This window comes from Talpa occidentalis, unplaced genomic scaffold (genome assembly GCF_014898055.3).
Source record: "Talpa occidentalis isolate TD23 unplaced genomic scaffold, MPIMG_talOcc4v2.1 talOcc4.6, whole genome shotgun sequence".
Taxonomy (NCBI): Eukaryota; Metazoa; Chordata; class Mammalia; order Eulipotyphla; family Talpidae; genus Talpa; species Talpa occidentalis.
Window position 1 is genome coordinate 34,323,216 of NW_023604972.1, and position 21,386 is coordinate 34,344,601.

A 21,386-nucleotide genomic window follows, 5' to 3' on the forward strand; every position below is an offset into this window, starting at 1 on the left:
TCCCTTCAACAACCAACAAGTCCCTCTGGCCTGCCAACAGCCAGATGACTGAACTTTCGAATGTCGTCCTGCGCTCCTCCAGGTGAGCCCTGATATGACTTAGTGCCATTGTTGACACTTTGATTGCAGCCCAGACAGAAATCTTGAATTAGAATCACCCTGGCCAGCCACTTCGAGATTCCTGACCTGGAGAATAAAGGTAAGATAAGCACAATGTTCTAGTCAATGAGAATAGGATCAATTTTTACATCTGGTTTTGGAATTAAATTTTTATTAGCATTAAAGAATTCCAATTTTCTACTTTGTTTTTTCTCTAGTTCTCTATTATCTCCAATTCCCCATGAGTTTGTATTTCCATGTCCTTGTTGTCTGATAGAGTATAATGCAAAGTTATCTGGAATTTGAATTTTAATTGAGGTAAATTTTAAGTTCTGATTTAATATTTTTATTGACTAGGAATTATTTGAAAGTGTTATTTTTGATTCAGTTTTGTTAACATACATTTTATGCTATAACTTTTCTATTTTTATCATTACTTATTGAAGATCTATCCCTTTTATATTTAATTTTCTTATTTGTGTTGTATTTTTTCTTGATTATCATTTATAACTACATTTTTTAACAATTTTATTGATAACCAATTACCATATAGCATTGCATAAGTTTAAGGCTTACAGTATAATGTTTAGACTTAAGTATGGTAAAATAATTACCAAAATAAGTTTAATTATTTTAGTTAACATTCATCATCTCTTATTATAGATACCAAAAAATATATATATTTTTCTTGTTATGAGAACTCTTAGGATCTACTCTCTTAACTTTCATGTATATCATGCTGTAGTCATCAGGTTACACATTATATCTCTGGAACTTCTTTATCTTATAACTGGAAGTTTATTGTTTTTTACTACCTTTATCCAGTTTATCCTTTCCTGTTCCTACTTCTGGTATAAACAAGTTTGATCTCTTTTTCTATGTCTTTCTTTGACCTATTTCATTTATCATAATGCCCTCAAAGTTCCATCTATGTTGTTACAAATGACATGATTTTATCCTTTCTAATGGCTGGATAATATTCCATTTATATGGGGTGTATATGTATGGATATATATATATATGGTATATATGAATATATATGGAAATATACATATATATCCATTCATACTTTTTATCTAATTTTCCATTAATGAATACATAAGTTATTCCCAAGTCTTAGCTACTGTAAATAATGTTGCTATGAACAGTAGAGGTGTGGCTATATCTTTAGCATGTGGTCTTTGTTTCCTTTAGATATAATCTCAGCAGTGGAGTAGTCACTAGATCATATGGTAACTCTATTGTTAATTTTCAGAAGAAACACCATAGCATTTCCCATGGTGGCTATAACTTTCTACAAACCCACCAACAGTGCACAAGGTTTCTCTTTTCTCTACATCCTCAAAAGCATTTATGATCTCTCAACTTTTTGATAATCCCCCTTTCAAGAGAGATGAGGTGATAGATTTGTGTAACTTTGACTTGTACTTCCCTAATGATTAAAGATGTTGAGTACCTTTTCATGTGTCTTGTTGGCTATTTGTATATTTCACTGAAAAAATGGCTACTCAAGCCCTCTGTGCATTTGTTAATTGAATTATTTTTATATTGCTATTGAAATCTGAGTTATTTATACAGTTAGGATATGAACCCCTTGTCAGATATACTTTTGAATTTTTTTCCATTACATGGTTTTATTTTCATTTGGGGGGACTTTCCTTTTGCCTTTAAAATCTTTAGTTTGATACAATTACCACTTATTTTATGACCTGTACTTTTGTATCCTACCCTTCCAAAAATCATCAACACCCATTTCTCAGATCTTCTTTTTCCTGTTTTCTTTCAGGAGGTTCTTGGCATCAGGTCTTACATTTAAATCTTTAATCAATTTTGAGTTAAGTTTTGTGAGTGATGTAAATAAGCATCAAGTTCCTTTCTTTTATGTGTGTGTGTGAATAACCTATTTGTCCAGCACCATAAATTGAAATCACTGTATTTTCCCCATTGAGATTTCTTGGCATCCTTGTCAATTATTAGTTGATGATATAAACATGAGTTTATTTCTACGCTCTTGATTCTGTCCCATTGGTCTCTATGTGTCTGATTTATACTAATATCATCTTGTGATTACCATAGCTTTATAGTATAGCTAGAAATCAGTGTGATGTCTCCCACTTTGTTCTTCTTTCTCAAGATAGTTTTGACTACTTAGTCTTTTGTGGTTCGATGTAAAATTTAAGACTTACCTGTCTTTATTTTTTTTTCTTCTATTTTTTCTTATTATAGCAGTTCTCTCTCTCTATGATAGGAAGATAAAATATTTGGTGCCTTTGGATAAAATATTTGGATTCTGGAGAGATTATCTCTCCTTGTAATGTCAGGTTTCTTTGAGATCTTCAAGTGCCATGTGGTATATTTTTTGTTTTCCCATTTTGCTAGTTTAAATTTTTTTCTATTTATAAAATATCTGTAGCAGTTAACATAGAAAATTGAACTACTTTTCTTATCCTGCAGGTGGCATTGTGGTTTTGTTTTATTTAATTTTAGGGTTTTGGCCTTAACCATTACCAAATACATCTAGTTTTATCTTCAAAGTTAAACTGAGGTTTATATTTTTTTCATTTACCTGCTTTTTTTGGCCAGTTGTCTTTGGGTAAAGGCATGAATTTCACCTATCTAGATCATTGTCATAACTTTGTAACTGGCACACATTCTAACATATAAAAATTTTTGCACCAAAGATATTAACTAAACTCATTTCATGTATAGCTTAGAACTCTGTAGAAATAAAATGAAATGAGTACAAGCATGGGCTGTCTACTGTGAACTTGTTCTAGAAGAGAACAAGTCACTCACTTCACTTGCATTTTGACAGAAACTCTATGACAAGGGAGTGTAAAAGTTTTGTGGTCAAAAAGAGGGAAAGCTTCAGGTATGTACTGATTGAAGGCTGTTGGTATAGAGAAGCTGCTAGCAGACTTACTAGAAGTGGGGCATCCTATGTGTTTAGGTAGGTGTGCATAGTTAGCTTTCTCTGGTTGAAATATTAGGGAGGTTATCAGTTAATCAAGTCCTGATCATTTGATGCCATTGATTACAGAATTGTTATTTGGTTATCTGAAATGTCTTTCTAGAGATAGTTGTTTTGACACCCTACAAATTTGACTTACAGTTAATAGGAAGGTTTCCTGGACTGGTCACTATAGATAATTAGTTTGTTTTCTGTACTAGTTATTGCTTATTGTGGATATGAATCTTATTTTTAATCTGTGTTCTGGCTAGTATTTCCTTGTATATCCAGTGTCTCCTTAGTATTTAATTGAAAATATAATATGTAATGGTAATGGTTCTGATACATAATACTTTATACAAAAATAGCATTCTTCTAACCCTGTAACTATATAAAAACACACATATATAAAGCATGAAATCCCTCAGCTGTAATATACAAACAAGTTAAAATTATATTTCAGACTTTTATTTCATAATCTTTTATATCAAACTTCTAATAGTAGACCAGAATAGATAACTAAATATTTCAGATATAAAAATGGAAATGATAACTGTCACCAAAGGGGGGAAAGCTAGTAATGATCTGGATATTAAAGCATACAGATAAACCCTGATATAGGATTCATTAATTTATTATGAATCATTGATAGGTGGTTCCAATATCCTTGTAGAGCCTAGGAGGACAGGGAAAGCTCATTTAGCATAACTTTTCATGATGTCCAAACAATTGAGGTTACTTTGGAGAATAATGGTTTTATTATGTCATTGATGTTTGGTGACCAATGAGCAAAAAAAAGCTTTTTATAGACCTATATTTGGTTTGATATCACAGATAATTATCATAATTAATTGTATTAAAATATAAAATGTCCCAGTTAGGGATTTGTTAATTTGATCGTAGTGATCACAGAATTAACATAAGTCTAGAAAAAATTTTTCTTTAGTAACTCATAGGTGTTATAGTATAAATATATCAAACCCATTGTCAAAAATGAGCTATTTTCTACAGTATAGAAATACACTAACAAAATCTTAAATCATACTTAATTTTACCCAATTTTCAGATGAAGTTAACAGAAAAAAAACTCTACCTTCATTATACTTTATTTTCATATAATGTATATGGCATTTGAGCCATAAGAGCAGTGACAACAATTTCCCCATACTCCAATGAAAACCCCAACCCAGTCACGTAACCAAAGATAAGAAAAAATTATTTTCAGTATACTCTATTTTGTCTTTATTCATTTCCTTTTCATTTGATATGTGCCCTTCAGCACATGCTAATGCAATCTTCTTATAGTTTCCCAGTACAAATGTATCCCAGGGTAACTTTCTTCTGTGTGACCCTAACTCAAAGTAAATTGTCCAATACTGTATAGTAAGGAAATATTTGGGGTAAACAAGATTGTGGCATAATTATATGAACAAAATCAATGCCTGTCATCCTGGAATCTGATAAAGCAGTTTGAGCTACTTACCAATGAATCATCATAAGCCAATATATTCATGTCAGAATTTATCTGTTTTTAAACTGAACTTTTAAGTAGCCAAATATTTAATGACATACAATATGTCAACCACTTTATTAGTTGCCTTGAAAATTATCTCATTCTTTTTTATCTGTATATATATATATATATATATATATATATATATATATATATGAAGGAATAGTAATTTCCATTTAGCAGATGATAAAACTGAGTGTGTGTAGGTTAATTGCTTTATTTAAGGTTACGTAGGCAATTAGCTGTAAAATTGTTAATAGTCCCATTCTTTTCTGATCTTCTGATATCAAATCCAGCAATTTTTATTCCCTCTGCAACGGCTTGAGTTACAACACAGAAAAAACGAGATAATTGATGAAACTCAAACATGACTTAAAGGAAAATATATGAAAAATAAAACAAATTTTCCCATCATCTCCTATAAATTTCACCTGCTTCCAGATTTGGTCAAATCTTTAAACATACATGTCAAAATTTTATTTCTTGAAAAAAATCCAGTTTTAGTGTGTGAATCTTTTTGAAGTTCCAGAAACTGCAACACAGAGTCAAAATTAGGACACTGGTGCACTTTTCGCTGAATGCAAGGTCACAGAGAATTCACACCTCTGGGGTAATGAATCTTATCTCAGGGAGAAGTGTGCCTGTGACATTGTAAATGCTCACATGTTAAAATAATTCCTTTTAAATGAATGTTAGTGTGATGGACTATAAGACTAAGGACAATTCCTGTGCTTCAAAATATAGTTTAAGTGTTTGTATCTTTAATAATAATCATACACATATTTAAATCAGCTGAAATTAGAGAACAACTGGAGAAGCAGGAGAAAGTGAGAAAATTTCAGGCAGCAAGTAAAAACCAAATATTTTTGCTTTATTCTTTCATAAATTAATGCTCCACTATAACCAACTTTGCATAATGAAATAGGAGAGCATTTTTAAAACAAGAGGTAACAAACTTTTAGCTCAGCATTAATCAAAAGGTTCTTTAATTTTCCATAAAAATCCATTCCTCTTTTGTTATATTTAGTTTTTAGTAAAGAATTAATGATTAAATTTAAATTATTTTAGGGTCGGTTAAGCAGAGCCTCTTAATAAGAGTAAATTTTGTTCTTGGTAGAAGGATAATAAATGCAAAGCCACATCTCTTTTCATAGTGTGGTTTCAAAAGGTGATTGAATTTTTCGTGACTACAGATTTCAATGTTGTCTTCTTAGATAATCATTAAAAAGCATATAGCTATTATTTCCCTCAGTACTATATGAATATCTCCACTATATCTACATAATGATGTAAAGACAATTTTAAAATATCAAAGGCTTATATTTAGTTGACTTTTTAGTCCATATATCCAGACAACTAGTATGAATCACATTTTACTACTTTCTTTGTTTGTATGAACAATACCATTATAGCCACTTGGAACACAAAATAAGATATCCAAACACTTACAAAATAAAGTTTTATGCAACATATTCTTAAAAGTATATACAGCAAATATTTGTTTTTTAGTTATACATACCTATTTCATAGAGAATATGTCTTAAGTATAGTTGCTAAGTATATATGGCACATCATGCCATGAAGTCACTGTGAAAAATTATAACTCACTACTATTTTATGAATATTGAGTATAAGTTCTTATTACTGTGTATTAATATCCTTGAATCAAAAATACTTTCAAAAGTTAGGATTCATTTATCTGCAAATGATAGATATTTTAAATAATTAGTAAATTTTTTTAAAAATATATAAACAATTTAAGCAATTAGTAAATTTTCCCCTATTATTTAGTAATAATTTGAATGAAGGCAATTTAGGACTAGCTAGTGATGTTATAAAGTTCTCTGTGCCAAGTATCTTGTGCTATTTTTATTCTGTAGAGTATATATATCAGAAAATGTTTCTCCACTTCCAGAATATCATCCCCATTGTAGGAGAGGTTGGAGGGGAAAAGTCTTTTCTTTATAGAGGTTTTCCTCAAAGCCCCATGTCATTAATTTTATCTCTGGGAACAACTCCTAAAGGAGTCACATGTTTTTTTAGTGGACACGTCCACTCAGATTGGGGTCTTATCTTTAAAGAAGGAAGAATAGATATTGAGTCAGTAATTACCAATCTGCAACAGCATTCTAACATTCTTTTGCACAGAGTTGAAAATATCTAATATATATACAAAATAAATCAATCTAAGTAAGAGAAAAACAAATCAAAAACACTTTCTTTTCAACTGTCTAAAAGAAGTAGCATAAAGATATTACCTAAACTAAACACATTAAATACAAATGAAAAAAAATATCTTACAAGTAGATGTTAAATGTTAAGGGAATAGACTCTGAAGAGGAAATGCAAATGGCCAACAGGCATATGAAAAAATGTTCAACATCACTTGTCATCAGGGAAATGCAAATCAAAACTACCATGAGATACCATCTTACACCAGTGAGAATGGCACATATTAAAAAAACTAGCAACAACAAATGTTGGCGAGGGTGTGGAGAAAAAGGAACTCTTCTGCACTGTTGGTGGGAGTGCAAACTGGTCCAACCACTGTGGAAAGCTGTATGGAGATTTCTGGACCTACTAAACATAGAACTTCCATATGATCCAGCAATTCCACTCCTAGGTATTTACCCAAAGGACACAGAAACATCAATTCCAAAGAACACCTGCACCCCTATGTTTATAGCAGCACTGTTTACAATAGCTAAGCTTTGGAAACAACCCAAATGCCCAAAAATAGATGACTGGATCAAGAAGATGTGGTACATATACACCATGGAATATTACTCAGCATTCAAAAAAGATAAACACATGCAATTTGCAGCAACATGGATGGCGCTGGAAGGGATCATGCTCAGCGAAATAAGCCAAAAAGAAAAAGAAAAATACCGGATGGTCTCACTCATAGCAGGAATCTAGAAAACTTAAATAAGGGACCAGGAAAATGAATAACTATAAGAAAGTGAAAATCAAAATCAACAAAAAACTATGAACCAGAGACACTTTTAAGGGGGCGGGGGTGGGAGGGGAGGGATTGGGGTCAGAATGGGGGGGCTGCAATTGTATGGGGAATATAACAATAAAATTTATTAAAAAAAAAAAATGTTAAGGGAATAGAGAAACATATGAACAGAAAACTAAAAATGTATATACAAGGCAGATAAAATATTTTGGGTTCTATATTAAATTTAGATTAAGAAAGGAATAGCACTTACAATTTTTATAATATAATCCACCCTGCGTTAAATAAATTGTCTTTATATAATATTTCAGTGATAAATTTATTTTTTTAATATATTTATCATAGAAGAAGTGTAGGCCAGAGATACAGGGGGTGAGGGGAGTCATCAGAGACAGAGTGGGGAGTAGAACAAGCAGATCCACTGAAATATACTGCTGAAGGGAGCAGCAGGCAAGACGGGAGAGGTCTGCTGTACCATGTGGGTTAGCATCCTGGATGGGGATTGAAATCAGGCTGAGGCTGTGATATTGCTGAGACTTAACCCCCTAGACCACCAGGGGAGGCCCATTTCAGTGAGAGATATCTAAAGCATCCTGGGTTTGCAAGAAAATCTTTGGTTATCAACAAGACCTTCTAGATGATGAAAATAATATGTATTTTAAGTAGAAAACACAAAATATTAAACTAATTCCACTTGGCTAGAGAGGAGCATCTCCTGATCTACAAGGTCAAGGTGTTAACTATTCTTACAAGTTTTAGAGAGCTATCTATAATAATGGTAATACATGAATACCAAAAGAGGTTTTAAAGTTTCAATTAATGGCAGTTATTTAACCATGACAAGCAATACCATAACTAATTTGCATGTTTAATTGATCAATGACAGATCACTACAGTGAACATTCTTCTGAAAGCAAATCAATCGTTGGCTCTTACATTTTGTCAGTCAGTCGATTTATGGTGGATTCGCTCCAGCCAACAAAATCCTATAGTTAAACTTCATTCTCCTTTTGCCTTTGAAACAACACAAGTGCCCTTCTGAAGCAAAAATCAAACCAACCTTTCCTTAGTAGTCACACAGTTCCAGAACAAATGCTCCTCAATTTTCCTACACAAGCTGGACTAGGTTTTGAAGTAGGTATTTCTCAAAGTGTGTGGTTCTCTCTTATTCTGTCTTTAGTTCTGTTCTTGGTCAAAGCTGCAATAGAGGTCATCAGGGCTGGTTCAGGTCTTCACTGTAGATGTCAAATCACCTTGATTTCTTTGCAGAGGTCTAGTTTTAAAGTTTAAAGATCATCAGCACTATTTTGCCATCTTTTTGTCTTAATTGTTTGTCCCAATCCTTTCTATGGCTAGTGACTGCACAGAAGCATTTTAGTCTGAAAAGCAATGAACAAAGAAACATAAGTTATAAGTACAGAGATAGATAAATTTGCTCACAGTGTATATTGTCTGAATACTGTGATTCTGTTTGATAATGTTTTATTTAGAATTTTGGCATCAATATTCATAACTTAGTGTATAGATTTTCTTTAGAGGACTCCATCCATCAGGTTCAAGTGTCAGTTTTATATTATCTGAAACAATTTTTGTCACAATGCAATTTTCTGGTCTTTTACATATTGCTAAACATCCCTAGTGAAAATCATATGAACTTTGATGTTTCTGTGGGATATATTTTTAATGAATTTGTTTCCTACATAGAATTTTGTCTGTTTAGTTTTTTCCTCAACTAAAATCAAATTTGATTCATGTATTTTCCTCAAAAATTATCCATTTCATCTATTTTCAAAAATTTTTGGATCGATTTATAAAATATCTCATTCTTAATACATTTTTATAATGTTCAGTTTTATAACTTTATTTCTAAAAATTTCCATTTTCCCTTTTTTATTTTCTAAATATTTTAGATATTAACTGCTTATAATTTGTTTGTCCTGCCTCATCAATTTCTTCTATTTCCATTACTCCTTACCTTGTCCTTTCTTTTGATCTATTTTTGTCTTTTCTATTTTATTGATTAGTTCATATCTACATTCTTTAATTTTCATTTATAGGTTACTTAAAAGATTATTTTTTCTTCTCTCCACTGCTTAAATGTCCTTTTTTATGAAATATTTATATATATAATTTTAAGAGGTCTACAATTTAAGTATCTTTCATCAAAGGACTTTCAATAGAAAGCTTTCAAAATTCCAGATGCATTTTTTAATTTCTATTTTATTTCTTCTACTTTGTATTTTTATCTGAGTGTGTATAACATTTCAATTGCATGAAACTTAGTGATACTGTTTTAAAATATAATGCCTAGGCAATTTTCTTTTAAAGATTTATTTAAGCATACAAGAGCTGGGGTGTAGGCCAGAGGTTAGGGGTGTTGAGAGGATTCGCCAGAGATAGAGTTGGAAAAAGACAGGTGGATCTACTGAAATGCACTGCTGAGGGGAGCAGCGGGAGAGACAGGAGAGGTCTGCTGCACCATGTGGGTCACCTCCCTGGCCAGGATCTAACTCATGCTGCAGTAGTTGTGGACTGCTTCATAGTGCTAATGATTAACCCCCATGCCACCAGGGAGGCCCCATGTAGGCAATTTTCTATGAATGTTTTATGTGTGCATGAGCAGAAGATCATATTCTTTATTAGAATGTGTAATATTTAAGACATGGTCTTAAAATCTACCTGATGGATTTATGTTAACAACTTTATGACCTTATTGTTGTGTTTAAGTGTGACTGTCTTAAGTGTCCTCTAAATGGGTTCTGTTTATTCATATCCTGTAACTTCTGTTTATGAAGATTATTGCTATGTTATTTTTTGGGTGGAAAGATTCAAAATGTTAATACTTCATTGTGAGTTGGGGCTTTCAGAAACTTAAATTGTCTTAATTAACCTATTTTTATCTTAAATTCCTTTGCCTGATATTAGAATGTAAATTTCTTTTTTCTTGATATTTTCATGTTTTTACCTGTAAACCTTTGCAATTCTTATAGGCTTCATGAGTCCTTTTATTCTAAAAATGTCTCTTGAGTACAACACAGAACTACATTTTGTGAACCAATTTGTAAATCAATCAATAAGTCAAATCCATTTATATGTTCATAAAATTTGTTTTGCTCTAAGTCTGCCATTTTGTCACTTAATGGTGTGTATATATGTAGGTAGGTAGACAGATATGTGTTCCTTTATGTGGTCTAACTCCTTAGCTTTCTCTCCAACTCATTTTAAAACAAGAGATTGTTATTATATATTTATTTTGCTCTTTTTTTTTTGTTTTTCTTTCAGATACTCTAATTCTACATATTATAGATTTTCTTTGTCCCCTGCAAGTATCTTTTTTATCTTATCTTTGTACCTTTTGATAGCCTTATCCTCATTGTCATATCTACTTTCAAGCTTCTCAATGTTCCTTTTTAAATTTTAACTGAGCAGTGATGGTTTTGCCCAATGTTTTCATGTCAGATTAATTCTCATTTTGTAACTTTGTTTTTCATATATTTATATCCTGCATTTTTGAATCCCTGATTTAAGATATGTTTCATATTTGAAAATTCTTATCTAAGAATATTTTATTCAGGCTAGAATGTTGTGTTGTAATTTTCTTCCCTCCTATATATTTGATTGGTGGAAGAATTTTTATCATTTGAAATATTTTTATTCTAATTTCCTTGGTTTTTCTTCAGTCTGAGGGATTGCATAGATGTGTTCTACCTTATTTTCATTTCCTAATTTTATTTTTCACTGGGCCAATGATAACTGCTGAGTACAGTCTTAGGGGAAAATATGGGAGTCTGACAAGGTTTCTTAGTTCAAGACTGCCCTCTGCCATTGGCGTAGTAAAATGCAGTTTCATTGATGGCCCTCTTTAAATTGAGAGAGGAAGTTGAACAATTTCCCCAAACATATGTATGTCTTAATCCCAGCACCTGTCTTACATGACGTGGCAAAAGTGACTGTTGTGACTGAGAACCTTGAAATGGCAAGATTATTCTGGTTTATCTTGAGTGTATTCAAAGTAATCCTAATGGTTCTTTTGTTTTTGTATTGAGGTAATATTAGGTTACAAATGATATACAGGATCTCCCCCTTCAGGTGTTACCACACCACACCCAGCACTGACATACCCATAGTCCTGCAGCATAGTCATTGTGCTCCCTCCTTGCTTTGTTCTCATCTCTCCCTGTCTGGTAGGCTCAGTTCTACAGATGGTGATACTAAAATAGCATTCTTATACTCTGCTTCACAATGTGCTAGGGTTTGCTATTGGTTTGGCTTTGCAACCCTTTGTTTTGTTTCTCTATATTCCATATGTAATTTATATCATCCAGCATTTGTCTTTCTCCTTCTGACTTATTTTGCTTAGTGTAATTGTCTCCAGTTCTATCCAAGTTGCCATAAATGACCAAGAGTTTATCTCTTTTGATAGCAAAGTAGTATTCCATTTTGTATAAGTAACACATCTTCCTGATCCACTCCTCTATTTTTGGGCACCTAGGTTGTTTCCATAGTTTGGCTATTGTAAATACTGTAAATATTTTGACTATAGGCGTGCATATTTTCCTTAAATTAGTGTTTTTTGTATTTACTGGATAGACACCTAGGAGTGGATTTACTGGGTTTTATGGTAGATCCATTTTTAATACCAACGATTCTTGTAAGAGGGACATAAGATGATTCCGAGAGAGAAGACAGTGTGATCATAGAAGCAGATATTTGAGTGATGAGCTTTGGAGGTAGAGGAAAGGGTCAAAGGCAAAGGCCATCTTTTTACCCTTAAGAAAGTAAAAAAAAACTATTTTTCCCTAGGTCCTCCAGAAGGAATCAATCTGATAACACCTTGATTTTAACCTAGTGAAATGACTTGAGATTTCTGGCTTACATAACAGCACAAGAAAATGTGTTTAAAGACACCAAATTATGGTCATTTTATAGCACCAATAAAATAGGAAACCAAGGGTGTGTCTTACAAATTGGTAATTGGCTTGTATTTTAGACGGACCATTACTTTCTGCTTTATCACCCCAAATTTCCAAAGGATACATCCTACAACCCAGTTATCCTGCTAATTAACCTGAAACCTCTTGATTTCATAATAGCTATTCTATCATATTACACACTTTTTCTAAATACTTAGCATTCAAAGTATTATCTGTCTTTCTGAGGGTGAGTGTACCAATGTTCTAGCTAGGTGTGGGTTCTGGAGCTGTTTCTGATGGAATATTTAGTTTCAAATAAAAGTAGATTGATCTGTGCCCAGTCCTAAAACATACATGTAGTAATCATGCTGGCACTGCCGTGTTTGGTTTTTCTGGAGGGATGATGGTAAAGAGGTTTAAATTTAGGTTATTACTATTATCCTGTGACAAACCAGAAATTGAAGCAGTAGTTACTGACTCCTTGACATGGATCCTAAGGGTTTTGCTATCTCAACATTTCCCGCCTTTAAATGATTTATCTAATTTTCTATTGATTATCTTGATAATTTTAATTACATTTTTTAACCTCCAAAACTAAATGAAAAACTTTAAACTTTGTCGATAAGGTTATTAGTAAGAATCACTACATTTTTCTTTCCCCTGGCCACACTCATCTACATGTCTAATTTCATTTTTACTTTAACATGGCAGTGGTGATTTACCCTCTGTTCTTTAGCCACTTGCATTTTCTTGTTTGCTCTAAAATTTAACTTAGTAAATTATGTAAATATCAGTATGATTTTATGAATTTTATTCAATATCAAATTGTGAATTAGAATATTCCTTTACCCAATGGGAAAAAATTAGTTTCATCCTATTAAAGGACATTATTCTCAGGACATAGGTCAAATGGAAACTTTGGTTATTCACTTTAAGTGAGGCTGCACTGTTGATTTAAATGTTTTGTTTTTCTCTACACATCGTTATCATTGCTTTGTTTACAATAATTCACTTAATCTTAATAATTATCCTAATATTCAAGTTGCAACAATGAAGAAATTAAAGCAAGAGCTACTGATGAATATTATAACATAGGTAACAGAACCGATGACCTTTCACAAACCCTGCTGTACCAATGCTAAAACACAGTGTATTCTTTTAAGTCCTCCTATGTCCTCTTTCACCTTTTACATCTTCATCCTCCCCAGAGAGGTCACTCACAGAACTCTCTCCTGCTGTTCCATATAAACAGAATGACACTACAGAACCCAAACCCCACCAACTGGGAGAACATTTTTTCCTATACTGCTCTTGAGGGTTAGAATCAGTGCTTATCGCTGAACCAGTGCTACCGTACACCTGTGCCTACAAAGTTCCACAAAACACACCTGATTTATCTCATTTTTCCCAAACTATAGCCTAAGGTAGTTCCCTAAGAAACAATATTTTAAGAATAGCATATGAAATCCTAGTAATTGATAGACAATTCAGTTGTGAAATATAAGTGCAATTTTTTTTTAACCTTGTGATTTCTTAAAATATTGTTAAATTACCAAAGTTTTTTCATGTCCTGTTTAGGTTTAATCTGCTGATACCATTTTTGTCTTAACAACCCCACTAGGATAAAAACTAGGAAAATTACAAAAGACTCATATTTCTATGAAGAGAAAAGCCTAGCAGAGTATACTAACTTTTCTACAACAGTTTATAGATTACATAAAATGTTTCACAATTTAAAATACCTCTTATGTTAAGTCTGTTTTTTTTTTTTTTCCATGATCCTGAGGTTAAAGATTTTAAATACCTATACTTTACTTGCATTATAACATTTCATTCATAATGCCTATCAAATAACTTGAAGATTATTATTTTAACCAAGGTGAAAGCAAAGAACCCAGTTAATTATGTTTTGTGTTTAAACATATAGTGTTTTCATTGGAAAATATATACCAGCCTGTTTGTTTTCACTCATATCATTAAATGTAGATATATTTTCTGTTACTAAATAAGTAAATTTGAATGTAAGTATTCAATTTTAAGAATTTTTCTACTACCCTACCTATAGAGGTATTCAAAAAAAAAAAAAAAAAACTGGGTTATTCTGACATTGGCCCTCTCAGTTAACCCACAACATACTACATCTTCTCCCCATATGTCCTTTTACAGTTTTTTAAAGGGTTATTAGTTCGTTCTGTGATATTTCTAAATCAGAATTTTTTATTTTGGTTTGTTTTACAATTTGGTATTCTTTTAAATTTAGAGACACTCCTTATTTTTTCTTTTTAAAAATATTTATCTTTTTTATGAAGATTGTGCTTAACTTTGTATTATTCAATATATTAACTGTTCAATAATTTTTAAATTATTAAATTTCTTCTGCAGTTACTTTTTGTCAATTGTCATTCCCTTTTATATTTTTATATGCTTTGGTATTCTAATTTTTCTTTTTTGTAAGACTGGCCTATTTGTGGATGTATAATAACCATTTTCTTTTTTTCCTCTACCAGATTGTCATTCTGAATACGTAGTGTAAAGCTGATAAAGCAAAAAAAAAAAAAAATCCCTAATCATAGTTTAGAATAGGGTTCCTACCAGGCTGTGATTCCCATCCCTCTGAACTCAAAAATGAAAAAAAAAAAAGGTTTATCTCTTTTGTTCCTTAAAATCAGTTCTTGGACAGTTTTTCCTCCTAATTGCTGATTTTATTTTCTTTATTCTCCAGTATATACATCAAAAGCCTTACTTTTCTCCAGTTTATTTTACTACTTTGCTGAATATCTTCTGTACTGCATAGAACAAAATATTTTTAAGGAATTGCAATTGCCATGCTTTTCCTCTACCTTCACCACGCACTCATAGCCATAAATTTTTGCATTACCTCAAATATTCCTGCTTTTCTTCTTACAGAAGTTTGTTAAAATATGTATCAATGCTGTATACTTATATTCCTAAGTGTCATTGATTGATCCCAGAAAGGTACAAAAATATGTATTTGGGTAATCTTTGTTTTTCTCTCCATTGTGTACAGGTTAACTAAAATTCCTTTGCCCACAAAATTTGCCCTCAAATCATGAAGCTGTCATCCCAGAGATCATATAGCATTGCCAAATACTCTGTCCTGAAATAAGACTCCTTTAAAAACCCCTTTTTATATAAGTTACAATTCTGAGGTTCAGATTCCTTTTCTCTTCAAGTTTGCATTACAAAATTATAATTGCTAAATGCTGCCTTTAACCACTACCTCAAATCATTATCTTCCCTTCTCATACCCGCCCTGGACATAAAGCAGAAATGTAGGTGTTACAATGTGTTAGCTACTTCTCCATCATCAAAGTTATTACCTTTTTATTTTCTAATTCCTTATCCTCTTTCCCCCAGCATTTTCTCCCTATGCAGAAGAAAACATTAGCATCCCAGTTTGAAATTTTATTTTTAAATAAATATACATAGTTAGATACATTTAATTAACTAGAATTATTAGAGAGATTGATATTAAATAGAAATGGTTAGCTGTTTCAATTTGTTTCAGAGGAGAATTCCAGTTAGAAAGCACCTTTAAAATGAGCTTCTTTTACTGTAAGAGAGAATTAATAGGCTATTTCTTTTGCCTTCTGAAGACCTGAAAGTGATAAACAACTCAATTCCTAAATGTGAAGGGTTGCTCCATTTAACTGAGTACATGATTTTAAGAATGCTGTTGTTTAAGTGCTTGTCAGCAATGGAAATGTTATGGAGGAAAATTAGTCTGTACATTTTCTGAGAGCATTCATTAGTTTTCTTGTGGTTTTACTCCTTCCATATGTTACCATTCTTGAGTATTGTTGACAAATCTGTAGAAAGATAATGTTCTTGTTTTCAGTATGATGGAATTAAACTCAGTCTTCATTATAGAAATATGTGTACCACTGATTATAATGTTTAAACTATTAGAACATGCAAAATGCACACATTGAAACCAAATGTTATACATATAATTTGCCTTAGAACACATGTACTTTTCCTAATTGGTAAATCATTTTTTTTTAAACTATCCATTTCAAAGTAAAAAGTGAATTTAGACTATCACTGAAATATAAGTGCTCTGCTAGAAATGCAATATTATCAAACAACTAAAAAAAAACCCAGAAATCATTCACTTACTTTAGAAAGTATACATACCAAAAAATTCAACAGCAATATCCACATCATAGCATTTGTTTTTGCAGAGACAGTTCTTTGAATAAGTGTGCTGACAAGTTGATCATTTAGTTTGTCCTAAGTTAAACATATTAGCTACAACTTTGAAAATTTTGTCCCACAATACATTCACATGGATGCTCTTTCTGAACAATATCTTTCCATATAGACAAAATAACTTACCTGGAGTTAAGGCAAAGAGTATATCTTTAAGGCTAACATGAAAGAGTATAATACTTAATTTTTCTTGCAGGTTTATTTCCAGGCCATCAATTCTGTTCCATTGATATGTATGTCTATTTTTATTTCAATACCATAATGGTTTTGATTACTATCCCTCATAATAGCTTGGTGCCAGGGAGCATGATACAATTTGTTCTTTTTCTCGGGACTGCTTTTGCTATTTGGGGTCTTTTATAGTTTCCCCCCTTTTTTTCCATTTCTGTGAAAAATGTGTTTGGTATTGTGATAGAAATTGATTATTTCTGTATTTAGGTAACATGGCCTTTCTAACAAATGAACAGAAGACATTTATGCATTAATCTTTCAACAATTTCCTATAGTCTTTAGTGTATAGGTTTTTATATCTCTTCAGTCACGTTTATCCATGGTATTTATTTTTGATGTGATTGTCAATAACTGTTTTTTCTGAATTTTGCCTGCTACAATTTCATTATCTGCACATAAAAAAAATACCTCACATTTTGCAGTATTTTTATAACCAGCTACTTTAGTGTATTTGGTTATTTCTAATAATTTTTCATTAGAGTTTTTGGGATTTTCTATGTACAGGATCATGTAGTCTGCAAATAGTGGCAGTTTTATGTCTTCCTTTTTGATTTGGCTATGTTTTATATCCTTTTCTTGCCTAATTGTTCTTTCTAGGATATCCATCTCTATATTGAATAATAGTGGTGAGATTAGACATCCTTGTTTAATTCCTGGTCTTAGAAGAAAGACTTGAGTTTTATTTCTGAGCACATTTTGTTATTTTTTTTTATTATGTTGAATATCACATTTTTTTTTCCATTTATGGGGATGAAATATATCACCTTACATAGCAGCCTAAATCCCACTTGACCATGATTATCAGATTTCTTTTTTTTTTGTGATTTCCTTGCCTGGTTTTTAAATCAGGGTAATGGTGCCTTTATAAAATGAATTTGGAAATTTTTCCCCCTTTTCAAGTTTGAGCTGGATAGGTATTCTTTGAAAGTATGGGGACAGGTTTTTTGTTTGTTTTTTTTTTTTCCCCCCTGTTACTCTTTGTATTTACTTCCTAATGATTAATCTGTTTAGATTTTCTATTTCTTCCTGACTGAGTGCGGGAGTGTTGTATGTTTGGAAGAATTTATTCATTCCTTCTAGATTGCAGTATGTGTTGCTGTTTAGGATTCTTAATACTCTGGTTAAAGGTTCATCTATTTTGTTTATCTCTGTCCCCTGGCACGGCTCTGTACCATTCTCCACTTACCTTCTGTCACAAAGATGAGTAGATCTCCTGGTAGTATGTGTTGGTGTCTGAGGTACAGTGGGTGCTACAGGATTTTCAAGGGTGATCTTGGTAATTGTTCTTCCTAGATGTGAAGCAAAGACATCACCTTGATGGCATCTATAATTTCCCCATTGTTTTTAAATGTTTGCTGTATTTTGGGGACTTGTCTCTCATATGCAGGTCCTAAAAATTTGGGCACCAGATGTGGCAATTAAACCTTTCACACACCAGAAACTCAGGTTTGTGAGATCCCTCCACAATGTCAATCACTGCAAATTGAAATTTCTGTCATGATTGTGTCTCAGCCTCTCCTGTCTAGTCCTATGTAAATGTTACCTCATTTGCCTGATGTGTAGAAGTTACTTAGTTTTGGGGGTTTTATTCAGAGGAAAATGTAGCTGTCAATTGTGCCTATGGGATGAGTTCAAAATCCTCCTATCGGGCCTTCCCGGTGGTGCAGCGGTTGAGCGCTGGGTTGCGAAGCTACCCCACGGCCTCTGCAGCAATGGTTTGATCCCCGGCTGCTCCCCGGCCACCGGAGGAGGGTCCCACATGGCGTGTAGACCTCTCCTGCCGCCTGCTGCTCCCCTCAGCAGTGTACTTCGGTCCTTCTGCCTGCTTTGCTCCCCACTCTGACTCTGGTGAATTCTCTCACCTTCCCGCACTTCTGACTGTACCCAGTGCATGTATAAACAAACAAATAAATAAGTGCCTCTTTAAAAATAAAAAAAAAAAAAATCCTCCTAACATATACATGTAAGAATTCCTCCATTTTAGTGTAGAATTGGATTAAAAGTGATATAGTAAAACATTCTACATGACTCATAGATGATAAAAATTCATATTTTTGGCCAGAAGAATTTTCTGAAAGTTATGGTGATACCCAAAGATCTGCTTTCTATCTAAATAGATATAAATTTAGGAGGAAGAGATAGTATATATAATCCATATCTTCACCTTCAAGTTTCTATGATGGTATCTCCAATAATTAATTTATAAAGGGATTTTTCTATATCAACCATAATAACTAGTTAAGTGGATTATTTCACTTTACTGTGCTAATAATACAGTATTATTTTGCTCTCTGGAGAAATGACTCAACTGGTTGTGATGAGGTGGTGGAAATATCATACATTCCCCTAACAAAATATAACTATGCACAACACCTGCACATATTTTCTGGAATATGTATATTCTGATCCATAAGGATGTATTTGAAACTTATCACACAGTGCAATGTAATATCAAGTTGGAGAGGGTAGAGAAGTTTGGATAACATAGCTGTTTTAAGTACATAATGGAAGGCAATAGAACATGCCATCCTCATGATTTAATGACATACTACAGGTTCTCTAGGGGTACAAAATAACCTGTTTGTTAATGATTCTGATTTTAAAAGATTTGATAAAAGTTGATATAAAACTGCTTTGGTATACTTCCATTCATCAGAATTGTCAGACTCCTTGTTGACAATTCTGAGTATAGTGAGACAAGAAGAAACAGAAGCACAAAGAAGGTATGAAAACAGTTGCAGAATTTAAAAAAAAAAAAATATATATATATATTAGATGATGTTGACAATCCAGAGCTCTGTCATAACTAACCTTTCAACTTTGCAAAATAAGTCATAGACTATTAAGGTTTGGTGAATCCTAGTTTAAGCAAAACAGTGACTATTCAAGTTAGTCCAATTTAAAAGCAATGGTTTCTAGTAGTGGAATTAGCTCAAGATGCCTGAGAAATGTTCTATGAGAGTGCTACTTGGGGAGTCATCTCAATAAAACAAAGGATTGCTTTGTTAAGTATGTGTACCATATGACCCTAATATTTTCCTATTCCAATCAAATGTAACAATGTTCAGTTTTCTGCCAAAACTAAAAGTGAAGATCAGAGCTTATAAAGCTCTTATAATCTTAGCTCCTTCTGTTCTTGATATTTTCTATATTTTTGTGTCGTAATTTTAATAAACAGCAATGTGTTTGCTCATGTTTTCTTTTAGAAAATAACATGTGGGTAAGTATCTTGGTAGATAGAACTTCCCAGGCAATACCCTCTTATACTCACCGATTATTGTTTTTACAGTGACAACTAGCATTAAAAAATCCTGTTGGCTGAGCTTATTGTACAGCATAGGTATATATGAAAACAAGAAACAATATGTGTGAAAGTGTTTCAGAAATGTTGAAGTACTATAAATATTTATTAGAAATTGTAACTGGGTATGACATCTCTCACCCTCCCACATATTGCCATCTGTTTTTTTAAAAAATATTTTCATGCCCCTTTCATGCCTTGAATTGAGAAACCTAAATTATGGCATTTTTGTAATGTTTCCAGTGATAATTTTTATAGTAAATAGTGTTGAGTGTTCAGTATTACAATGTTTTAGCATATTGTCTCATTATTGATAGACAAAATTGTAACATTTGATTCATCTTAGTCACTGTTCAAAATATTCTGAAATTTTTCCTTGCATTAACAATTTAAACAAATATGCAAAGTTGAGTAAAGTAACATATATAACACTTCTATGAATCAACTAGTACTAGTTGAATCAACTAGTATGAATTAGAAAGTACAACCATAAATGCCAATTTGGATAAATTTCTAATATGTTCATACATGCTATAATTACTAAAGAAATTTTGTTTCTATAGGAAAAATATCTTTATGCAGTGCTGGATTTCACCTCCATGATTGGCTTCATCATTAGCACTATGATTAGGAGCTTCAAGTTCATCTTAAGGGGTTTGTAAGAAAGAAATCCACCACTGTTTTCTGTACCTAAATTTCACGCATTTGAAGCACTGCTTAAATGTTGTAAAAGTACTCTCCAGTATAGTACCATGATGTTTCCTTATAGATGTTAGCATATCTCAGAATTTCTAGGAAAACATTGTCCAGTATCAATTAGGGTTCTCTAAAGAAATGGATATAGTAGGATATACAGATACAGATTTGGATATAGAGCTTTTAAGGAAATGGCTTAGGAGACTTGTAAAACCAAAATGTGTAGGTTTGATTGGAGTGTCTAAAATTCAGGTAAGAGTTGATGTTAAAGCCTTGAGTCCAAATACTGAATATACAGCAAACATGCTGTAGTTTACTCTTGAGAAAGGAGGAATTCTTTCTAGTAAGGTTTAATTTTTGCTCTTCAGACCTTAAATAAATTAGGCCCACTGACATCAAGGATAATTTGTTTTACTTAAGTCAACTGATTATAAATGTTAATCACATTTGCCAAACAATGGACACTTAGTTGAACGCTATTTAGGAAC

The 21,386-nt window shown here is 32.3% G+C and overlaps 1 long non-coding RNA gene across 2 annotated transcripts in view; it reads right to left on the reverse strand.

Annotated features, from left to right (window-relative positions):
• Positions 1 to 8,333: 8,333 nt before the first annotated feature.
• The window catches only part of LOC129144764 (uncharacterized), a 106,747-nt gene continuing 93,694 nt past the window's right edge, over positions 8,334 to 21,386 (reverse strand). For both annotated transcript variants that reach the window (XR_008549321.1, XR_008549320.1), the window contains exons 2-3: positions 18,088 to 18,190; positions 8,334 to 8,903 (exon numbers count right to left, since the gene is read on the reverse strand). This is a non-coding gene — a long non-coding RNA (uncharacterized LOC129144764). The remainder of the gene's footprint in view (positions 8,904 to 18,087; positions 18,191 to 21,386) is intronic.